Source organism: Oncorhynchus mykiss, chromosome 25 (genome assembly GCF_013265735.2).
Source record: "Oncorhynchus mykiss isolate Arlee chromosome 25, USDA_OmykA_1.1, whole genome shotgun sequence".
NCBI lineage: Eukaryota > Metazoa > Chordata > Actinopteri > Salmoniformes > Salmonidae > Oncorhynchus > Oncorhynchus mykiss.
Genome location: NC_048589.1, coordinates 5,004,089 through 5,029,486, shown reverse-complemented (window position 1 = coordinate 5,029,486; position 25,398 = coordinate 5,004,089). Strand labels below are relative to the sequence as shown.

Here is a 25,398-nt window from a genome sequence, read left to right as displayed (position 1 = left end):
AAAATCGTAGCAGCATCACTGGCGATCACTATGCCGCATGCTTGCGGAGGATTGGGTTGAGCAGGCAATGAGACGTCGACAAGATGAGACCGGAGCGATCACATCATGTTAAGTGGGTTCAGGGCAATGTTCAGTGAAGGGTTATGCTAAGTTAAGTGCCACAGCTTCCGTGTAATTAGGATGCAAAGCACATTCAGATAAGGATACAGCCATGTGGTGCTACGAGTCAAAAGAGATGTGTATCAAGGAAGGCCACAATGCCAGGGGCAAGTAAATCAATTGAAGTGAGTTAAGACAGAAAAAGAGCTGTAGATCAGGCAGGGAGCGAGCAGTCTTGTGGTGATCATGGAGACACCGGTTCAAACCCAGCTGGACCAGTCACACTAAGCTTACGTCAATGACTAATGATGAGAACATGGCTTTTCTTCCAGAAGGGTGCTCCTGGAGGGCTAAACAAAGTTTCAACCCATGTTGTGGGGACAGGAGGGCTTGGCCCTTCTCTACGAGAGGCTCTTGATTAGTGGGAGGGGTGTCCTAATTCAAAACCTTTACAAGACATAGCACAGCATTTGTGTGGTGTGGTGGCCAGCGATCCCTCGCTTCCCCACCCTATAATGACGGCAGATGTAACCAGGTGAGGAACGCACACTCAGCGAGATGCGATAGCTAATTAGGAAGCAGACGACACCCCTCGGCCGTCACAGGCTGTTTCTTACAGTCCCCGCGGAGCCTGTCCATGGAGTCAATCAATAGCAATCCATACCCTCCTGGCTTACAAGCAGGGGAATTGGTGTTAAGGTAGGGGCTGGGGGACTGGTAAATGAAATAAAATGCTATTGGTCACATACACCCACAATATCTGATAAATATGTGTACCGAAACGCTTGTGTTCCTAGCTCACAACAATATACATAGGTCTAAAAGAATTGAATTAATTTAGAAATGCATATTAGGATGAGCAATGTTGGGGTCCGGAATATAAATATACAGTGAGGGGGAAAGTATTTGATCCCCTCCTGATTTTCTACATTTGCCCACTGACAAAGAAATGATCAGTCTATAATTTTAATGTTAGGTTTATTTGAACAGTGAGAGTCAGAATTACAACAAAACAATTCAGAGAAACACATGTCAAAAATGTTATATATTTGCATTTTAATGAGGGAAATAAGTATTTGACCCCTCTGCAAAACATGACTTAGTACTTGGTGGCAAAACCCTTGTTGGCAATCACAGAGGTCAGACGTTTCTTGTAGTTGGCCACCAGGTTTGCACACATCTCAGGACTGATTTTGTCCCACTCCTCTTTGCAGATCTTCTCCAAGTCCTTAAGGTTGAGGCTGACGTTTGGCAACTCGAACCTTCAGCTCCCTCCACAGATTTTCTATGGGATTAAGGTCTGGAGACTGGCTAGGCCACTCCAGGACCATAATGTGCTTCTTCTTGAGCTACTCCTTTGTTGGTGTGGCTGTGTGTTTTGGGTCATTGTCATGCTGGAATACCCATCCACGACACATTTTCAGTGCCCTGGCTGAGGGAAGGATTTTTTTGCCACAAATTTAACAGAGTGTTTGGCGTGCGATGCTGGATGTGAGACTCAAGTGAGCGGTGGAAGGTTCTGAAGGATTGATTCCCTGGATACTGGTAGGACACAATATTGACTGTGTGAGGGGAGAAAGAATCAGAAAAGATGGCTTTGGCAACAATAGGCTCGCTACCACCATTTGATCCTAAAAATCAGGAATGGGAGGAGTACTTTAAAATAATGGAACATTTCTTTGCTGCTAATGAAATAACCGATGCCGCTATACAGAAATCCATACCCACAAGCGTTGTCGGTGCACAGACGTACAGCTTAATGAGAAACCTGTTGAGAATGCACTCAAACTGGCCCAGGCCATGGAGTCCGCAAATAGAAATGCACTGGATTTGCAGGCAAGGGACAACTGTGTGCCATACAGTAAAAGAGAGCAGCTCTGCACAAGTAGAATTTCAAAGAACGGAAAGCTGAGGTGCAGCAGCCAATAGAGACAGTTATCGTTTTGAAGGCAAACACGCAGCGTTTGACTGTAAATTCAAACATGAAGTGTTATGCATGTGGGTTAATGGGCCACATTGCGAGGGCGTGCAGCAATAAGAAAACTCAACGGGCTGCAGAAATGAGAACTGGACAGAAAACCGAATACCTCCAGATGCTCTAGCTACCACTCTAATCAGGTGATAGAAAGTGAGAGCGCAGACGTAGAGCAAGCATTCTCAATGTACAGTGTACAGGGGGTGAATATGAAAAAGGTGAAGCCTTTCATTGTGGTAATGGGAATAAATGCATTTAAGGTACCATTTCAAATAGACACAGTATGTTGTGTCACGCTAATGAACAGGTTCCAATTCTACATGTGGAAAAATGTGCCTAAACCGAGAGACACCCCACATTAAACTCAAAACGTACACAGGGGAGAAGATCACTGTGATTGGAGTTGCTGATGTTCAAGTGGAATATCAAGGACAAAATAAAAGTCTGCCTCTCTCAGTAGTAGAAGGTACTGGCCCCAGCTTACTAGGAAGAGGGTGGTTGGAGGAAATAAAATTGAACTGGGATGAAATCAAACATGTCACGACAGAGACATTGACACTACAGCAGGTGCTTTCAAAGCATGACTGTTTTCAAAGAAGAGTTAGGACATTAAAAGGGGTCCAAGCTACCATTCATGTTGTTGCTGATGCTACTCCCAGATTCTATAGGCCAAGATCAGTTCCATATGCCATGAAGCCTAAAGTGGATGTGGAAATTGACAGACTCTTAGCAGAGGATACAATTGTACCTGTCAAGTTCTGAGTGGGCAGCACCAATTGTTCCCATAATAAAACCAGATGGTTCAATCAGAATATGCGGTGACTATAAGCTGACTGTAAAAATAGTTCTCTGGAGCAGTACCCCATACCCAAAGTGGAGGATTTGCTTTCAACGTTAACCGGAGGGCAACAGTTTACAAAACTGCTAATGGATAAAGCTTCACAGAAGTACCTGACCATAAACATCCACAGAGTCTTCTGCACCAGCTATCTTCCAAAGAACTATGGAGGGAATTCTGCAGGGGATACCCAAGGTAGCGGTTTACCTCGACAACATTCTTGTCACGGGAGTCACGAAGGAGGAACATCTCAGAAACTTAGGTGAAGATTTGAGGATGGAGGACCCCGGTTTCCAGCTGAAGAGGAGCAAGTGTACATTGTTAGCTGATGAAGTGCAGTACCTGGGTCACAAGGTGGATGCCAAGGGGTCAAATCTAAAGTGAGGGCTGTTGTGGAAGCTCCAGCTCCGACAAATGTTAGAGCTAAAAGCCTATCGAGGCTTACTGAATTATTATTATCACTTCCTCCCGAACCTCTCTACCCTCTTAGCTCCTCTGCATCAACTGTTGGAAGGATGTGGCCTGGAAATAGTCAGAAAGAGAGGGAGAAGCTTTTGCAAAGTCAAAGGTGTTACTGCAATCAGCTGAAGTGATAGTGCACTAGTCAGCAGACAGAGATCTCATCTTATTGTGTGATGCCTCATCGCATGGTTTGGGGGCGGTGCTGTCACACCGGATGGAGAATGGTGCAGAGAAACCTATCGGGTTCATGTCAAGAACATTGTCGCCAGTGGAGAAAAATTACTCAGCTGGACAAGGAAGGACTGGCTGTCATATTCAGAATACAGAGATTCCACAAGTACTTGTACGGGAGCACATTCACTATTGTGACCAACCATAAGCCTCTGATCTCTCTGTTCCATGAACAAAAGTAGCCAGTACCACAAATGGTCTCTCCAAGAGTTCAACGTTGGGCTAATTAATTTAGAATGATATAAAAGCCCCTTTGATATTCTCACAGATCAGATTTGCCCTAAAGAATAATGCCCCTTAGATATTAATTTGGAATCCTCCAATCCTCTAAATCAAATTATTGGCAGAGAGTCAGGTCATTGAAAAAATTAAATCCAATATACTGTAGGCCTACCGTAGGCAGACATGAGTCTCACTAGTGTTGAGTAATGTGCTGTAGGTCTTATTTATTTAAAAAGCATATTGAAGTTTGAAGCAATAGTCTACCCGCGTATGATCAACTATTTTAGCACCGTTTTGCATTGCTCTGAGACAAGCATGGGGACTGGTCTTGATAAATCAATGAGATGTTTATTTTCACTGAATCTCCATTTGGATATTGGTTATACTACAATTAGGGTGTGGAAATGTTATGCTCGTAGTACTGTAGCCTACTCCCAACCGTCACATTATACAGCTCCTTATTTTATATTCCATCCAAACAGAAACCCTGAGGTTTGGAATAGAAACACCATAATATTAATCAAATTAATTAAGCTCCAATTCTTAAAATCAATCCCATATACTATGTTCTTACAAAAAAGTGTTTTAATTTTCTAGTACAGACAATATTGAAAGCTATCAAATGCTTCTCAGATGCCCTCTGTTGGTCACACTAGCACTAACGCATGAATGGTAACAATGGCTGACAATTAAAAAAACATGCCATAGATTTCTGCAGCAACCAGCAACGTATGCTGCAGTATGACACACATTTTAAAGGAAGAACCACTGTACCTCCACAACCTGATGCTGGCACAAGGACAGCTCTCAATGAGCTGCATACGGCCAAAAGTAAACAGGAAAACGCTCACCCAGAGGCGTCGCACTTAGAGGCCAGGGACTTTAATGCAGGAAAACTCAAATCAGTTTTACCTCATTGCAACGGGATTCTTCTGTTGAAAGAGAGGCGGACCAAAACGCAGCGTGGTTATCGTTATACATTTTTAATAAAGATGATAATGAACAATACACGTAACAAACCGAAACAGCCCTATCAGGTGCAACAAACACAGAGACAGGAACAATCACCCACAAACCCCAACACAAAACAGGCTACCTAAATATGGCTCCCAATCAGAGACAATGACTAACACCTGCCTCTGATTGAGAACCATATCAGGCTCAAACACAGAAACAGACAAACAAGACATCCAACATAGATTGCCCACTCAGATCACACCCTGACCAAACAAAACATAGAACATACAAAGCAAACTATGGTCAGGGTGTGACACTCATTTCTACCAGCATGTTATACAGTATGTGCAACTAGTGGGAAAAAAATAATAGACCACCTTTCTCCACACACAGAGACGTGTACAAAACTCTCCCTCACCCTCCATTTGGCAAATCTGACGATAATTATATCCTTCTGATTCCTGCTTACAAACATAAACTAAAACCGGGATCCTTCCGATGGCATTGAGGTGTACACCACATCAGTCACTGGCTTCATCAATAAGTGCATAGATGACGTCATCCCCACAGTGACCTTACGTACCCCAAACAGAAGCCATGGATTACAGGCAACATCCGCACTAAGCTAAAGGGTAGAGCTGCCGCTTTCAAGCAATGGGACTCTAACCCGGAAGCTTATAAGAAATCCTGCTATGCCCTCCGATGAACCATCAAACAGGGAAAGCTTCAATACGGGACTAAGATTGAATCATACTACACCGGCTCCGATGCTGATCGGATGTGGCAGGGCTTGCAAACTATTACAGACTACAAAGGGAAGCACAGCCGCGAGCTGCCCAGTGACACAAGCCTACCAGACAAACTAAATTACTTCTATGCTCGCTTCAAGGCAAGTAAAATTGAAGAATGATTGAGAGCATCGGCTGTTCCGGACGACTGTGTGATTATGCTCTCCGTAGCCGATGTGAGTAAGACCTTTAAACAGGTCAACATTCAAAAGGCTGCAGGGCCAGATGGATTACTGCACTGAAACCTGTCTGAGTCTGGAATACCAACGTGTTTCAAGCAGACCACCATAGTCCCTGTGCTCAAGAACACTAAGGTAACCTGCCTAAATGACTATCAACCGTAAAACTCAAGTCTGTAGCCATGAAGAGCTTTGAAAGGCTGGTCATGGCTCACATCAACACCATTATCCCAGAAACCCTAGACTCACTCCAATTTGCATACTGCCCCAAAAGATCCATAGATGATGCAATCTCTATCGCACTCCAGACTGCCCTTCACACCTGGACAAAATCAACACCTATGTGAGAATGTTATTCATTGACTACAGCACCATTGACTACAACACCATAGTGCCCTCGAAGCTCATCAATAAGCTAAGGACCCTGGGACTATACACCTCCCTCTGTAACGGAATCCTGGACTTCCTGACGGACCACCCCCAGTTAGTAAGTTTAGGTAACAACAGATCCGCCACACTGATCCTCAACATGGGGGCCTCACAGGGGTGTGTGCTCTGTCCGCTCCTGTACTTCCTGTTCACTCATGACTGCATGGCCAGGCATGACCCCAACCCCATCATTAAGTTTGCCAATGACACAACAGTGGTAGGCTTGATCACCGACAACGACAAGAGGGCCTATATGGAAGAGGTCCGAACATGCCCTCATTCTCATCCACAGGGCTGTAGTGGAGCAGGTTGAGAGAGCTTCAAGTTCCTTCGTGTCCACATAACCAACAAACTAACATGGTCTAAGCACACCATGACAGTTGTGAAGAGGGCACGACAAAACCTATTCCCCCTCAGGAGACTGAAAAGATTTTGCATGGGTCCTCAGCTCCTCAAAAGGTCCTACAGCTGCACCATCGAGCTTCATTTCTTAAGGTAATGAGGGACTGTCATTTCTCTTTGCTTATTTCTCTTTGCTTATTTGAGCTCTTCTTGCCATAATATGGACTATTTTCTGTATACCAGCCCACCCTTGTCACAACACAGTGCATTGGCTCACACGCATTTCCACAAATTTACTTTTACAAGGCATACCTGTTAATTGAAACACATTCCAGATGACTACCTCATGAAGCTGGTTGAGAGAAGGGTTTAACACTTTTTTGGTGCCTACATGATTACATCATTTTGATGTCTTCGCTATTAATCTACAATGTAGAAAATAGTAAAAAAATAAAGAAAAACCCTGGAATGAGTAGGTGTGTCCAAACCTTTGACTGATACTGTATAAACTCAGCAAAAAAAGAAACGTCCGTTTTTCAGGACCCTGTCATTCAAATAAAATTCGTAAAAATCCAAATAACTTCACAGATCTTCATTGTGAAGGGTTTAAACACTGTTTCCCATGCTTGTTCAATGAAACAAACAATTAATGAACATACACCTGTGGAACAGTTATGCATTAGGAGGCGCTATTAAAATTTTTGGATGAAAAACGTTCCCGTTTTAAACAAGATATTTTGTCACGAAAAGATGCTCGACTATTATGCATATAATTGACAGCTTTGGAAAGAAGACACTCTGACGTTTCCAAAACTGCAAAGATATTGTCTGTGAGTGCCACAGAACTGATGTTAAAGGCGAAATCCAGATAAAAATCCAACCAGGAAGTGCCGCATTTTTTGAAACCGCCTCATGCCAATGACTCCTTATATGGCTGTGAACGAGCTACGAATGAGCTTACGTTTTCCACGTTTTCCCCAAGGCGTCTACAGCATTGTGACGTCTTTTCAGGCATTTCCATTGAAGAATGGCTGTAAGGGACCATATATAGCATGACATGGTGTCTCCCGCAGAAAATCTCGCGTAAAATACTGAGGTAGCCATTTTTCCAATCGCTTCTTATGAGCCTCGACGGATATATTATCGAATGTATATGTTAAAAACACCTTGAGGATGGATCCTAAACAACGTTTGTCGTGTTTCTGTCAATATTATGGAGCAAATTTTGAAAAAAGTTTGCCGTTAAAGTTGCAGCATTTTCCAGTCGATTTCTCAGCCTAGGATGATGAGGAAACGGGAGCTATTTTGCCTACAAAAATAATATTTTTGGAAAAAAGGAACATTTGCTATCTAACTGGGAGTCTCCTGAGTGAAAGCATCTGAAGTTCTTCAAAGGTAAATTATTTAATTTGGTTGCTTTTCTTATTTTCGTGAAAATGTTGCCTGCTGCCAGCAGAGCCTAGCATAGCATTATGCCATGATAAACTTACACAAATGCTTGTCTAGCATATTTTGAAAATCTGAAATGACAGTGTTGTTAACAAAAGGCTAAGCTTGTGTTTGAATATATTTATTTCATTTCATTTGCTATTTTTTTGCGTATTTATGTCCGCTGCGTTATGCTAATGTGTTTGAGGCTATGATTACGCTCCCGGATACGGGTTTGCTCGTCGCAAGAGGTTGACACTAACAGCTTACAGACGGTGGGCAATTAAGATCACAGTTATGAAAACGTAGGACACTAGAGAGGTCTTTCTACTGACTCTGAAAAACACCAAAAGGAAGATACCCAGGGTCCCTGCTCATCTGCGTGAATGTGCCTTAGGAGGCATGAGGACTGCAGATGAGACAAGGGCAATAATTTGCCATGTCCGTACTGTACGAGGCCTAAGACATCGCTACAGGGAGACAGGACTGACAGCTGATCGTCCTCGCAGTGGCAGACCACGTGTAACAACAACGGCACAGGATTGGTATTTCCGAACATCACACCTGCAGGACAGGTACAGGATAGCAACAACAACTGTCCAAGTTACACCAGGAAAACACAATCCATCCATCAGTGCTCAGGCTGTCCGCAATAAGCTAAGAGAGGCTGGACTGAAGGCTTTTAGGCCTGTAGGCCTCACCAGACATCACCAGCAACAACGTCGCCTATGGGCACAAACCCACCGTCACTGGACCAGACAGGACTGGCAAAAAGTGCTCTTCACTGACGAGTCTCGGTTTTGTTTCACCAGGGGTGATGGTCAGATTTGCGTTTATCCTCAAAGGAATAAGCGTTACACTGAAGCCTGTACTCTGTACATTGTTTTGGAGGTGGAGGGTCCGTCATGGTCTGGGGCGGAATGTCATCAGACTGAGCTTATTGTCATTGCAGGCAATTTCAACGTGGTGCATTACAGGGAAGACATCCTCCTCCCCTATTGGATTGGAGGGTGAGAGGTAGGGCGATTCCCCCCCAGAAATGTCCGGGAACTTGCAGGTGCCTAGGTGAAAGAGTGGGGTTGCACCTGCGAGGGTAAAAAAAAACACGCCCTGTTAAGAACTCTTTTTTTATATATATATATTTTTTTATATATATATTGACTTTCAAGTATCACAATATATCAAATTGACATGGAAAATTACTCAATGTCCCCCTCAGGTGGCGAAGAAGTATAATACACCTAAACTATCAAAACCGGGCTGATAAACTGGCTGGTGTTCATGAGTTTATAAACCAATCTCACAGCAAGAACAAATCTGGTGCGGCCCATGGGGAGGAGATGCACTGCAGTACTTAATGCAGCTGATAATACACCAGATACTGACTGTTACTTTTGATTTTGACCCCCCCGTTGTTCACGGACACATTATTCAATTTCTGTTGGTCACATGTCTGTGGAACTTCGATTTATATCTCAGGTATTGAATCTTGTTATGTTCATACAAATATTTACACGTTAAGTTTGCTGAATATAAACGCAGTTGACAGTGAGAGGACGTTTCTTTTTTTGATGAGTTTATATATATATATTTTTTTTTATGGCACACAAAACACTTGTCTGATTCGCACCTGTGTCAGTGGACTAATCTATTGCAGAGGCCGCAGGGAAGGCACAGTCCAAGAAAAAGGGGTTTGTGGCTAAGATGCACAATTTACATCTCTTTCCAGAATGTGCTTTCTCCCGCCATTTCATGTACATTCAGTGTTTAATAACTTTGTTGTTTGAATTATTTGCCAAGTCCCCATTACATATATCACCAGTAGTACATGTACTGTTAATTCCCATAATTTTAAATATACAATGTTTTTTTGGTTACGGTCATTTCTGTTACTGCATTCAATATATTATTATTACTCCAGTCTTTTAACGTTCACATTGTCGGAGTGGAGACGTTTGCAGAGTGCACAACTTATGCTACACGTGAGAAAGACGTTTTGGTTTATTTCATTCCATTTAGAAGTTTTGTCAATTTATTAACTGTTTTGTCTTTGGAGCGCTCCTGTCAATGTCTCGTAAGTAAGGACGAGCACCTGATTATGCATAAAAGCAGACCTAGGCTTCCTGGCCTTCAAATGTAGGTAAATAAATGTGCCCATTTGGGAATCTGATAGTGTTTCTGATTGTCTTAACTCACCACAAATAATGAGCTGTGGAGATTCTCAGTTTGTTAGTGTGAGCTTTAAGACGGACCAGTTGATAGTTGATACTATGTTTTAAGTTAATTGCAGAAAGGCCATGCGCAGCCAATGTGATTTATAGGATATTTATTTGTATCAGGATATTTTCTACCTGCAGGCTGCAATGTTTTTATTTATACATAGTTGGCAATGACAATAGAAGTTACAAATCTAAAAGTATCAATTTCATTTAGATTAACCACATGACAATGATTTTGAAATACGAAGATGTTATTATAAATTAAATTAAACTGTTCCATGAAAATGCGTATATGAAAGCTATAACTGGCACACAGCTCGGTAGAAATTGTCAAATAAATTGGCATTCCACAGGAAAAAGGTTGCCAACCCCTGATGTAGCCTATTACCGGCAACTTCAGGAGCATAATGGCAAAATCTGTGAAGGCCAGCAGGAGCGGTGGAGGATGGTCGGTTATAGGTTTTTTTTCTTCTGGTTATCCTGATCTCTGGCTCCCTCTTGAGTTATTTGTGTCTTATGTAATCAAACAGTGCGCTTAAAGCATCAGGTAAGCTCAGTGCATTTAGATTATTTTATTTAAACACATATGGTGTATATATGGACAAATACACATTGAAAAATGTCTACCAATCGATTAAACCTCTATTATGGCTCTGTTTGGCATAATGATACATAGTCAAGTTTCATTCTAATTGAATACATTGGGAGCTTAATTCAAATCACATTGTTGCTCAAAGTTTGAATTGTAAAAGGCATCTCTTCAAATGTACCATTTAACAAGGCCCCTTCATTGTTTATTTACCAGCCTAACACCACCAAGCTTGCATAGGTGCACATCACTTCAATGAAAGGCACATACACACAAGCACTTCCGAATGAAAGGCACACACATAAACACACTTTACCCACTTTACCCACATGGAAATTATGATGATGAGAGAACATTCCAGAATAGACTCCTACGAGCTCAACATTGTAGTAACTTTGGCAAAGTAAACAACAGTGTAAGAGACAATGCTATGCAAAGCTCCGCAATCAATGCTATGGATGAACGGACGGTCATGGTCGTAATCCGGGACAAGATCTGTCAGGTGAGATTAATGGGCCGTCGACAAACTGCTCACAGGCGATGTCACTAATTAGGCCCCAAACTCTCCCCCTCTGTTCGAAAGATGGTTCATTAGACATAAGATTGTATATACCGCACCTCCCTGGTTTTAAAGGCAATCAATGTCTCATTACAATGCCCCCATACATCTTAAACCAATTTGGTTTGGGATTAGGGAAGGAAGGTTTGTAGTCTCAACCCCTCCTTGGTCAATATATTGGTTCCAGGTGCAAGCATGCGTGAGTGGGTATACAAACATACTATATACTCCCACACTCACATAGTGATGTTACATTTGATACTTGAGCTACGAGGCATCCGTAGAAATTGCCGATGTGTGTACCACTTTATCAGAAGTACATCATCACATTTAACCAAAGTGAGGTGTCTGTGAACATGAACAAGTACAAACAGATCAGCTATGAGATGCAAAAATTAATCAAAGAGGCAAAAATACTTTATGGGGACATAGTGGAGTCGCAACTCAATGGCTCAGACAAGAGATGCATGTGGCAGGAACTTCAGACAATCATGGATTATTAAAAAGGGAAAACCAGCCGGGTTGCGGACACCGAAGCCTCACTCCCAGAAAAACTGAACACCTTCTTCGCCCGCTTCGAGGAAAACAACACAGCACCACCTTCTGGGGGCCCTGCTGCTCACGAGGACTGCGGGCTACCAATCTCTGTAGCCAATGTGAGTAGAACTTTCAAAAGTGTTAACCCTCTCAAGGCTGCCATCCTGGACGGTATCCCAAGCCATGTCCTCAGAGCATGCGCAGACCAGCTGGTTGGAGTGTTTAAGGCATATTCAACCCCTCTCTATCCCCCACTTGCTTCAAGATGTCCACCATTGTTCCTGTACCCAAGCAAGCTATGGTAACTGAACTACATGACTATTGCCTCGTAGCACTCACTTCTGTCATCATGAAGTGGTTGGAGAGGCTAGTCATAGACCATATCACCTCCAGCCTGCCTGACACCCTAGACCCATACAGCCCCAACAGATCCACAGACGAGGTAATCACCTTTGCACTGCACACCACCCTCTCTCACCTGGACAAGGGATACCTATGTGAGAATGCTGTTCATCGACTACAGCTCTGCTTTCAAAACCATAGAGCCCTCCAAGCTCGTCACTAATCTCATTAAACAGTACCCGCAAAACACCCGTCTCAACGTCAACAGTGAAGCGGCGACTCCAGGATGCTGGCATTCTAGGCAGAGTTTTTCTGTCCAGTGTCTGTGTTCTTTTGCCCATCTAAATCTTTTCTTTTTTATTGGCCTGTCTGAGATATGGCTTTTTCTTTTCAATTCTGCCTAGAAGGCTAGCATCCCGTAGTCTCCTCTTCACTGTTGACATTGAGATGGGTGTTTTGCGTGTACTATTTAATGAAGCTGCCAGTTGAGGACTTGTGAGCCATCTGTTTCTCAAAGTAGACACTAATGTATTTGTCCTCTTGCTCAGTTGTGCACCGGGGTCTCCCACTCCTCTTTCTATTCTGGTTAGAGACAGTTTGTGCTGTTCTGTGAAGGGAGTAGTACACAGCGTTGTATGAGATCTTCAGTTTCTTTGCAATTTCTCGCATGGAATAGCATTCATTTCTCAGAACAAGAATAGACTGACGAGTTTCAGAAGAAAGTTATTTGTTTCTGCCCATTTTGAGCCTATAATCGAACCCACAAATGCTGATGCTCCAGATACTCAACTAGTCTAAAAAAATGTATGACTATAATTAGAACAGCAGTTTTCAGCTGTGCTAACACAATTGCAAAATAGTTTTCTAATGATCTTCTTGAGCTTTTTAAAATTATACACTTGGATTAGCTAACACAACGTGCCATTGGAACACAGAAGTGATGGTTGCTGATAATGGGCCTCAGTACACCAATGTAGATATTCCATTAAAAAATCTGCAGTTTCCAGCTACAACAGTCATTTACAATATTAACAATGTCTGCACTGTATTTCTGATCAATTTCATGTTACTTTCAAAAACAAGGACATTCCGAAGCGACCCCACACTTCGGTAGTATAAACATTTGAAGTCATAAGTTTACATACACCTTAGCCAAATACATTTAAACTCAGTTCTTCACAATACCTGACATTTAGTAAAAATCCCGTTTTAGGTCAGTTAGGATAACCACTTTATTTTAAGAATGTGAAATGTCAGAATAAAAGTAGAGAGAATGATTTATTTCATCTTTTTTTTCTTGGGTCAAACGTTTCCGATAGCCTTCAACAAAATTCCCACAATAAGTTGGGTGAATTTTGGCCCATTCCTCCTGACAGAGCTGGTGTAACTGAGTCAGGTGTGTACGCCTCCTTGCTCACACACGCTTTTTCAGTTCTGCCCACAGATGTTCTATAGGCACGAGGTCAGGGCTTTGTGATGGCCCCTCCCATCCCTTGAATTTGTTGTCCTTAAGCCATTTTGCCACAACTTTGGAAGTATGCTTGGGATCATTGTCCAGCTTTAATATATCCACATCATTTTCCTCCCTCATGATGCTATCTATTTTGTGAAGTGCACCAGTCCCTCCTGCAGCAAAGCCCCCCCCCCCCCCCCCCCCCACAACATAATGCTGCCACCCTGTGCTTCACGGTTGGGATGGTGTTCTTCAGCTTGCAGGCCTCCATATTTTTCCTCCAAACATAACAACGGTCATTATGGCCAAACAGTCCTATGTTTGTTTCATCAGACCGGAGCACATTTCTCCAAAAAGTACAATCTTTGTCCCCATGTGCAGTTGCAAACCGTAGTCTGCCATTTTTATGGCGGTTTTGGAGCAGTGGCTTCTTCCTTGCTGAGCAGCCTTTTTAGGTTATGTCGATATAGGACTCTTTTTACTGTGGATATAAATACCTTTGTAGCTGTTTCCTCCAACATCTTCACAAGGTCCTTTGCTGTTGTTCTGGGATTGATTTGCACTTTTCACACCAAAGCACGTGCGTCTCCTTCCTGAGGAGTATGATGGCTGCATGGTCCCATGGTGTTTATACTTGCGTAATATTGTTTGTACAAATGAACGTGGTACATTCAGGCATTTGGAAATTGTTCAAGGATAAACGATACTTGGAGGTCTACAATTTTTTAACTGAGGTTTTGGCAGATTTTTTTTTGATTTTCACTGAGTTTGAAGGTAGGCCCTGAAACACATCCACAGGTACACCTCCAATTGACTCAAATAATTAAATTAGCCTATCAGAAGCTTCTAAATCCATGACATAATTTTGGGGAATTTTCCAAGCTGTTTAAAGGCACAGTGAACTTAGTGTATGTAAACTTCTGACCCACTGGATATGTGATGAAGTGAATTATGAGTGAAATAATCTGTCTGTACACAATTGTTGGAAACATTACTTGTGTCATGCACAAAGTAGATGTCCTAACCGACATACCACAACTATAGTTTGTTAACAAGAAATTTGTGGAGTGGTTGAAAAATGAGTTTTAATGACTCCAACTTAAGTGTATGTAAACTTCCGAATTCAACTGTATACTATTACATAACATCCCCAAAGAATGTAAGAGGAGCACAGTGCCACCTTGTGGACTGGCTCGGCCACTATATAAAAAATAAATACATGTAAAGTACAAATAATAATAATGACAATAACAATAAAAATAATATATAGCACCAGTCAAAAGTTTGGACACACCTACCCATGCCAGAGTTTTTATTTATTTTACTTTTTTCTAAATTGTAGAATAAAGACATCAAAACTATGAAATAACAAATATGGAATCATGTAGTAACCAAACAACTGTTAACAAAAATCTAATATATTTTTTGGAGATTCTTCAAAGTAGCCACCCTTTACCTTGATGACACTTTGCACACGCTTGGCATTCTCTCAACAAGCTTCATGAGGTCGTCATTATTTATTTCAATTAACATGTGTGTGTGCCTTCTTAAAAGTTAATTTGGGAAATTTATTTCCTTCTTAATGCGTTTGAGCCAATCAGTTGTGTTGTGACATGGTATGGGTGGTATACAGAAGATAGACCTATTTGGTAAAATACCAAGTCCATTATATGGCAAGAACAGCTAAAATACGCAAAGAGAAACGACAGTCCATCCGTAACGTTTCAAGAACTTTTAACGTTTCAAGAACTTTTAACGTTTCTTCAAGTGCAGTCCCAAAAACCATCAAGTGCTTTGATGAAACTGGCTCTCAAGATGACCGCCACAGGAAAGGAAGACCCAGAGTTACCTCTGCTGCGGACGATAAGTTCATTAGAGTTACCAACCTCAGAAATTGCAGACCGAATAAATGCTTCACAGAGGTCAAGAAACAGACACATCTCAACATCAACTGGTCAGAGAAGACTGTGGGAATTCGGCCTTCATAGTTGAATTAAAGCAAAGAAACCACTACTAAAGGACACCAAGATGACCTGGCCTCCACAATAGTAGTAGGTGTGTCCAAACTTTTGACTGCTAAGGTAGGTGCAGGTCCAGTACTACAATGCAATCTAATTACCAGCATAGACCAATAACAGCACTAAATTGGCGCCCATATCTCCAATCACACACATTTACACTTCTCATTCACACTTTTCTGATTTCCTATCCATCACAGGAAGTTGACCAGTGTCCCAGCTCAACTTACATCACTCAGTCTTTTCCACTACGCTTGTATAAGACCAGAATGACAGACAGACAGATACCATTGAGGCTGGGCACACTAACTTCCCTCCCTCCCTCCCTCCCTCCCCCTCATTGTGTTAGTCTCCCAGCGGACGGCCCCTGGAGGGTGGCAATTGCAGGGCGAGTAAACTGGGTGATGGCGGCGCTGACAGGGGAGGCTGAGGGTAACCAGTAGTGACAGGTGACGCTTGTTCAATTTTCTCTCCCCGCCGCACCTCAGCGAGTGCTCGCCAAGTGACTTAGTGTGACTATCATTTGTTTTTCAACAGGACAATGACCCAACTCACCTTCATGCTATTTATAGGGGCTATTTGACCAAGAAGGACAGTGATGGAGTGCTGCATCAAATGACCTGGCCTCCACCTTTTTTAAAATATTTTATTTATCCTTTATTTAACTAGGCAAGTCAGTTAAGAATAAATTCTTATTTACAATGACGGCCTACCAAAAGGCAAAAAGCCTCAAGGGGATGAATAAAATACATTTTTTTAAATTAAATTAAAATATAGGACAAAACACACGTCACGGCAAGAGAGACAACACTACATAAAGCGAGACGACAACATAGACGACATGAGAGACGACAACATAGCATGGCAGCAACACATGACAACACAGCATGGTACCAACACAACATGACAACAACATGGTAGCAACACAACATGGCAGCAGCACAATATGGTAGCAGGAAAAAACAGGGTACCAACATTGTTGAGCACAGACAACAGCACAAACGGGTGTGGTATGTGGAGGATGAGGACTGCAGTAGATGTCTCAGTTAGGGGGGAGTGAGGCCTAAGAGGGTTTTAAAATAAGCAACAACCAATGAGTCTTGCGGTGTATATACAGAGATAACAACTTGTAGACTTGTTTACGTGCTACTGCTGCTGTGCGGTTTGTTGCTAACCTTACTTTGCTACCTGCCAACTTTACGGTTTTATTTTTTTATTAACGTTTAATATTTTTTTTTAAATCCCTCGTTCAACTTTTTTCATTCAACTTTTTCACCCCGGACGCTTTATTTGGACGCTGTTCGTCAGGACCTCCACCAGCCGAAGCTAAGTAGTTACATTAACATTATGCCTTCTAATTGCAGGCATTGTACTCATAATATACAGGAGAACGATCGCCTTATGGCAAGGATAGCCGTACCGCAAGACCAGCTTCGGACGCAATCGTTAGGCAAGTGTAATGTAAGTGTAGGAAAGTGTAGAAAAGGATGAAACCGCGTCTGTGCCACCAATAAGTACAGATAGTAGTATAAATCCCCTCGCACAGTCCCCGCAGCCGGACAATTCTCTCAGGGAAATGATGTAGGAATGCACAATCGGTGTCGCTCATTCAGCCGACAGAAACTTTCAACCTGGTTCTCCCCATTAAACAACGGTTCGGAGTCAGAGGCCCTCTCCCAGTTAGGGGGAGTGATGAGCTCTACAGAAGAGTCTCACTACTCAATCGCTGGTTGAAAACTGTTTTCTGCCCCTCACAAAATATAGAATTTGTAGATAATTGGCCCTCTTTCTGGGACTCACCCACAAACTGGCCTGCTGAGGAGTGACGGACTCCATCCTAGCTGGAGGGGTGCTCTCATCTTATCTACGAACATAGACAGGGCTCTAACTCCCCTAGCTCCACAATGAGATAGGGTGAAGGCCAGGCAGCAGGTTTCTTAGCCAGCATGCCAGCCTAGTGGAGTCTGCCACTAGCACAGTCAGTGTAATCAGCTCACCTATCCCCATTGAGACAGTGTCTGTGCCTCGATCTAGGTTGGGCAAAACTAAACATGGCGGTGTTCGCCTTAGCAATCTCACTGGAATAAAGACCTCCTGGAATGGTCCTGTCATTATTGAAAAATATTGCAATACCTCACATCTCAAAATAGGGCTACTTAATGTTAGATCCCTCACTTCCAAGGCAGTTATTGTCAATGAAGCAATCACTGATCATAATCTTGATGTGATTGGCCTGACTGAAACATGGTTTAAGCCTGATGAATTTACTGTGTTAAATGAGGCCTCACCTCCTGGTTACACTAGTGACCATATCCCCCGCGTATCCCGCAAAGGCGGAGGTGTTGCTAACATTTGCGATTGCAAATTTCAATTTACAAAAAAAAAAGACCCATGTTTTCACCTTTTGAGCTTCTAGACATGAAATCTATGCAGCCTACACAATCACTTTTTATAGCTACTGGCCGTATACAGCGTTCCTCACTGAGTTCCTATCGGACCCTGTAGCCATGGCAGGTAATATTCAAATTTTTGGTGACTTTAATATTCACATGGAAATGTTCACAGACCCACTCCAAAAGGCTTCCGGAGCCATCATTGACTCAGTGGGTTTTGTCAAACATGTCTCCGGACCTAGTCACTGCCACAGTCATACTCTGAACCTAGTTTTTTTGCCGTGGAATAAATGTTGTGGATCTTAATGTTTTTCCTCATAATCCTGGACTATCGGACCATCATTTTATTTTGTTTGCAATCGCAACAACTAATCTGCTCAGACCCCAACCAAGGGTCATCAAAGGTCGTGCTATAAATTCTTGGTCAACCCAAAGATTCCTAGATGCCTTCCAGACTCCCTCCACCTAGCCAAGGACGTCGGAGTACAGATAGCAGTTAGAATTTCTTCAGCTAATGCGATTAGCATGAGGTTGTAATTAACAAGAAAATTTCCCAGGACATAGAGATCTCTGATATTGTTAGAAAGTAAAAATTCTTGTTAATCTAACTGCACTGTCCAATTTACAGTTGCTATTACAGTGGAATAATACCATGCTATTGTTTGAGGAAAGTGCACGGTTTTGATTATGAAAAGTTATTAATAAACCAATTAGGCACATTTGGGCAGTCTTGATGCAACATTTGGAACAGAAATACAATGGTTCATTGAATCAGTCTAAAATGTTGCACATTAACTGCTGCCATCTAGTGGCCAAAATCTAAATTGCAGCTGGGCTGGATTAAAACATGATGGCCTTTCTCTTGCATTTCAAAGATGGTACAAAAAAAATACAAATGATCAGTTGTTTTTTCTTTGTATTATCTTTTACCATATCTATTGTGTTATATTCTCCTACATTCCTTTCACATTTCCACAAACTTCAAAGTATTTCCTTTCAAATGGTACCAATTATATGCATATCCTTGCTTCAGGGCTTGAGCTACAGGAAATTAGATTTGGGTATGTCATTTTAGGAGAAAATTGGAAAAAAGGGGCCAATCCTGAAGAGGTTTTAATTAACTACCTAACTGAGGAACTCAATTTAACCTTAGATGCAGTCGCACCCCTAAAAACAAAAAACTTTTGTCATAAGAAACTAGCTCCCTGGAATACAGAAAATACCCGAGCTGGCGCTACACCAAACTGGAAGTCTTCCGACTAGATTGGAATGACAGTACCGTGCAGTATCGAAGAGCTCTCACATCCTATTTTTCCAATTTAATTGAGGAAAATAAGATACTGTCGCAAAGCTAACTAAAAAGCAGCATTCCCTCAGAGAGGATGGCTTTCACATCAGCAGTGATAAATTCATGAACTTCAATTGACGAAAAGGTCATGATCATTAGAAAGCAAATTATGGACTCCTCTTTAAATCTGCGTATTTCTCCAAAGCTCAGTTGTCCTGAGTCTGCACAACTCTGCCAGGACCTAGAATCAAGGGAGACACTCACGTTTTTTAATATCATATCTCTTGACACATTGATGAAAATAGTCATGGCCTCTAAACCTTCAAGCTGCATACTGGACCATATTCAACTGAGCTGCTTCCTCTGCTTGGCCCTCTTTGTTGAACATAACAAATGGCACCCTATCCACCGGATGTGTACCAAACTCACTATAAGAGGCAGTAATAAAGGCTCTCTTGAAAACGCCAAACCTTGACCAAGAAAATATAAAAAACTATCAGCCAATATCGAATCTCCCATTCCTCTCAAAAAAAATGAAAAGCTGTTGCACTGCAACTCACTGCCTTCCTAAAGACAAACAATGTATACGAAACGCTTCAGTCTGGTTTTAGACCACATCATAGCACTGAGAATGCAGAATTATTTTGATACCATTGATCACCTGTCACGATCGTCGTAAGAAGCGGACCAAAGCGCAGCGTGGTGTGAATACATCATTTTAATGGATGACAAAAACACAAAGTAAAGTGAACAAAACAATAAATGAACAACGACCGTGAAGCTATATTCAAAATGTGCTGACACAAACACTACACAGGCTACCTAAATATGGTTCCCAATCAGAGACAACGACTAACACCTGCCTATGATTGAGGACCATATCAGGCCAAACACAGAAACAGACAAACTAGACATCCAACATAGAATGCCCACCCAGCTCACGTCCTGACCAACACTAAAACAAGGAAAACACAAAAGACGGGAGACTCTAGCAGCTCTGGACAGGCCGGAGACTCTAGCAGCTCTGGACAGACGGAAGACTATAGCAGCTCTGGACAGACCGAAGACTCTAGCAGCTCTGGACAGACCGAAGACTCTAGCAGCTCTGGACAGACCGAAGACTCTAGCAGCTCTGGACAGACGGGAGACTCTAGCAGCTCTGGACAGACGGGAGACTCTAGCAGCTCTGGACAGACGGGAGACTCTAGCAGCTCTGGACAGACGGGAGACTCTAGCAGCTCTGGACAGACGGGAGACTCTAGCAGCTCTGGACAGACGGGAGACTCTAGCAGCTCTGGACAGACGGGAGACTCTAGCAGCTCTGGACAGACTGGAGACTCTAGCAGCTCTGGACAGACTGGAGACTCTAGCAACTCTGAAGGGCTGAAAGCAACTCTGAAGGGCTGCACCTGTAGGGCTGAAATGGAGAGGCAGCCTGGTGCGGGGGCTGCCACCGGAGGGCTGGTGCGTGGAGGTGGTACTGGATAGACCGTGCAGGCGCACTGGAGCTCTTGAGCACCGAGCCTGCCCAACCTTACCTGGTTGAATGCTCCCGGTCGCCGTGCCAGTGCGGCGAGGTGAACTAGCCCGCACTGGGCTGTGCTGGCGAAAAGGGGACACCACGCGTAAGGCTGGTGCCATGTACACCGGCCCAAGGAGACGCACTGGAGACCAGATGCGTAGAGCCGGCTTCATGGCACCTGGCTCGATGCCCACTCTAGTCCGGCCAATACGAGGAGCTGATATGTACCGCACCGGGCTATGCACCCGCACTGGGGACACCGTGCGCTCCACAGCATAACACGGTGCCTGCCCGGTCTCTCTCGCCCTCTGGTAGCACAGGAAGTTGGGGCAGGTCTCCTAGCTGGCTTCGCTTGTGGGGGGGGAATTTTGGGGGGCTGACTCTCGGGCTTCCATCCACGCCATCCAGCTCTTCCTTGGGGCGGCGATATTCTCCTGGCTGTACCCAGGGTCCTTTACCGTCCAACTCGTCCTCCCATGTCCATTCCTACTTGCGCTACTCCTGCTGCCACTGCCTGTCACCACGCCGCTTGGTCCTGTTGTTGTGGGTGATTCTGTCACGTAAGAAGCGGATCAAAGCGCAGTGTGGTTTGAATGTATCATTTTAATGGATGACGAAAGCACAAAGTAAAGTGAACAAAACAATAATTGAACAACGACCGTGAAGCTATATTCGAAATGTGCTGACACAAACACTACACATAGACAATCACCCACAACCCACAATGACAAAACAGGCTACCTAAATTTGGTTGCCAATCAGAGACAACGACTAACACCTGCCTCTGATTGAGAAACATGTCAGGCCAAAGAAACAGACAAACTAGACATCCAACATAGAATGCCCACCCAGCTCACGTCCTGACCAACACTAAAACAAGGAAAACACAAAAGAACTATGGTCATAACGCGACATCACCACATTCTTTTGGAGAGATTGGAAACCCAAATTGGTCTACACGGACAAGTTCTGGCCTGGTATGGATCTAATCGGTCGGAAAGATATCAGTTTGTCCTCTGACAAATCAACTGTACATTTCAGTGTTCCTCAAGGCTCCGTTTAACGTGTTGCGACTCGCGACTAGGGGCAGCATTTTCATTTTTGGAAAAAAAAAACATTCACGTTTTAAACGGGATAGTTTGTCAGGACAAGATGCTAGAATATGCATATAATTGGCACCATTGGGTGCTGTTGGGGGGAGGGCAGGCCCACAACAATGGCCGGAGTTGAATGGAACAGCACTTCGCCTTAGCGACTGTTCCCTCTGCTCTATACAATACATATCTGTTTATATTATGTGATGATAAAAGGCTCATACAATACAAATATTTTTTTAAAGGTTTTCTTTCACAGTGATAGCGACTCCGACTGGGAACCCCCGGTGCCAAGCTGCCCGCTCTACCTCTGCCCCCTCTACTCCTGCCTCCAGTGGTGTTCATATGCCACAGTTCATTACTGCAGGCATGACTGTGCCTCAGGGCCAAAAGGGCACAGCATGGAGGCGTCGTTGTGTTCTGTGTCACATGAAGTCCCCATCACCTGCACCACTTGTTCAGTTTGCCTCTGCTTTACATCAGAAAGAGACTGCTATGGGACATGGCACAGGCAGCAAAATATTGTGTGGAGGACTTCCAAACGGTCTACCCATGTTTTTTTTCTAATATTTTTTAAAGATTTTAATATTGTTTTTGTGTGTGTTAGAATTGCCTTTTGATATGTTGTATATAGTTATTTGCACTGTTGTATATAGTTATAGGTCATTTCACCAATTCGGCCACTTGTACATTTGGGCAACTTGTGTGGGACACCTGGGTGACTTCATGCTAAATGTCATGTAGCTCACCAATTCCTGAAGTTATCAGTCTGAAACTTTGCACACCTACAGTTGCCCTCTTGTGTTATCCATCAAAATGATCTCCAGCATCCTATCTGACTGTGTGGCCATTCTAGTACATGTGAAAGATGATGCTACAACAATAAAAAACAGAAAACGTATGCTCTTTCTTTCTCTTTTCTTCCACCAGATCTACTGTGTTATATTCTCCTACATTCAATTAAGGTACTAGGGGGCAGTATTTTCACTTTGGGAAAAAAAACGTTCCCGTTTTAAATGGGATATTTTGTCAGAAAAAGATGCTAGAATATGCATATGCAATTGCAAACAGCTTTGGATAGAAAACACTCTAACGTTTCCAAAACTGTACAGGTATTGTCTGTGAGTATAACAGAACTGATGTTGCAGGCGAAAGCCTGAGAAAAATCCAATCCGGAAGTGCCCCAGGTTTTGAAAGCGCTGCGTTCCAATGAGTCCCTATTTAGCTGTGTGTGTGCCATCAACAAGCTTACGCTTTCTACGTATTCCCCAAGGTGTCTACAGCATTGTGACGTAGTTTTACGCATTTCTGTTGAAGAATAGCCGCAGGCGGCCACATTGTGTAAGTCGTCACATGGTGGCTCCGAGAGAGATTCTCGCGTAAAATACAGAGGAGGCCGTTACTCCAATCGGTCCTACTGAAAAACGAATTGTCCCAACGGATATATTATCGAATAGATATTAGAAAAACACCTTGAGGATTGATTATAAACAACGTATGTCATGTTTCTGTCGATATTAAGGAGCTAATTTGGAATATATTTCACCGTTTTCTTGACTGCAATTTCCGGGCGATTTCTCAGCCAAACATGAAGAACAAACGGAGCTATTTCGCCTACAAAAAATAATAATTTGGGAAAAAATGAACTTTGGCTATTTACCTGGGAGTCTTGTGAGTGAAAACTTCCGAAGTTCATCAAAGGTAAACCATTTAATTTGATTGCTTGCTGATAGCAAGGCATAATGCTATGCTAGGCTATCGATAAACTTACACAAATGCTGTCTAGCTTTGGCTGTAAAGCATATTTTGAAAATCTGAGATGACAGGGTGATTAACAAAACGCTAACCTGTGTCTCAATATATTTCATTTGTGATTTTCATGAATAGGAATATTTTCTAGGGATATTTATGTCTGTTGCGTTATGCTAATTACTTTCAGGCGATGATTACGATCCCGCATGCGGGTTTGGGAGTCACAAGAAGTTTTAAGGAACATTATTGTTTTTAATATATATTTTACCTCCTGGTGATGTCATTCGGAAACACAATGACAACATTCACTGCTATGCTGATGACACACAGCTGTATATTTTGATTGAAACATGGTGAAGCCCCAAAATTGCCCTCCCTGGAAGCCTGTGTTTCAGACATGAGGAAGTGGATGGCAGCAAATGGTATACTTTTAAACTCGAACAAAACAGAGATGCTAGGTCCCAAGAAACAAAGAGATCTTCTGTTGAATCTGACAAGTAATCTTGATGGTTGTACAGTCGTCTCAAATAAAACTGTGAAGGACCTTGTACCCTGATCTCTCTTTTGACGAACATATCAAGACTGTGTCAAGGACAGCTTTTTTCCATCTACGCAAATATCAGGAGCTTTCTGTCCAAAAATGATGCAGAAAAATGAATCCATGCTTTTGTCACTTCTAGATTAGACTACTGCAATGCTCGACTTTCTGGCTACCCGGATAAAGCACTAAATAAACTTCCGTTAGTGCTAAACACGGCTGCTACAATCTTTACTAGAACCAACATTTTTTTATCACATTACTCCAGTGCTAGCCTCTCTACACTGGCTTCCTGTTAAGACTAGTGCTGATTTCAAGGTTTTACTGCTAACCTACAAAGCATACAATACAATAAATATTACTATAAATATTTATATTCGTGAAATCACAAGTGAAATACAGGAAAACACAGCTTAGCCTTTTGTTAATCCACCTGTCATGTCAGATTTTGAAATTATGCTTTACAGTGAAAGCAATCGAAGCGTTTTGTAAGTGTATCGATCGCACAATAAAATATTAAGTACACTTAGCATCAGGAAGCTCGGTCACGAAAATCAGAAAAGCAATCAAATTAATCGTTTACTTTTGATGATCTTCGGATGTTTTCACTCACGAAACTCCCAGTTAAACAACAAATGTTCCATTTGTTCCATAAAGGTGATTTTTATATAAAATACCTCCGTTTGTTTGTCGCGTTATGTTCAGAAATCCACAGGAAAGAGCGGTCACGACAACACAGACGGAAATTCCAAATAGTTTCCATAATGTTCACAGAAACATGTGAAACATTTTTTATAATCAATCCTCAGGTTGTTTTTAAAATATATAATCGATAATATATCAACCGCAAATGTCTTTCACAGTGGGAGAGGGGAAAACAAATAGAAGCCTGAAACTCTATCTGAATACTGTTGACACCTTGAGGAAGCGATAGGAAAAGGAATCTGGTTCATATCCCTTTAAATCCAGCAAAGGGAGGCTATGGAACGTGGAGTTTTCAAATTAGAAGCCACATCCTGTTTTGATTTTCCTCATGGTTTCACCTGCAATATCAGTTCTGTTATACTCACAGACAATATTTTGACAGTTTGGAAAGTGTTTTCTATCCAATACTAAAGATAATATGCATATATTAGCAACTGAG

At 42.6% G+C, this 25,398-nt stretch overlaps 1 protein-coding gene across 1 annotated transcript in view; it reads right to left on the bottom strand.

Annotated features, from left to right (window-relative positions):
* LOC110505249 (MAM domain-containing glycosylphosphatidylinositol anchor protein 1-like) overlaps positions 1–25,398 on the bottom strand; it is a 297,185-nt gene that overhangs the window by 158,574 nt on the left and 113,213 nt on the right. The window lies entirely within an intron of this gene.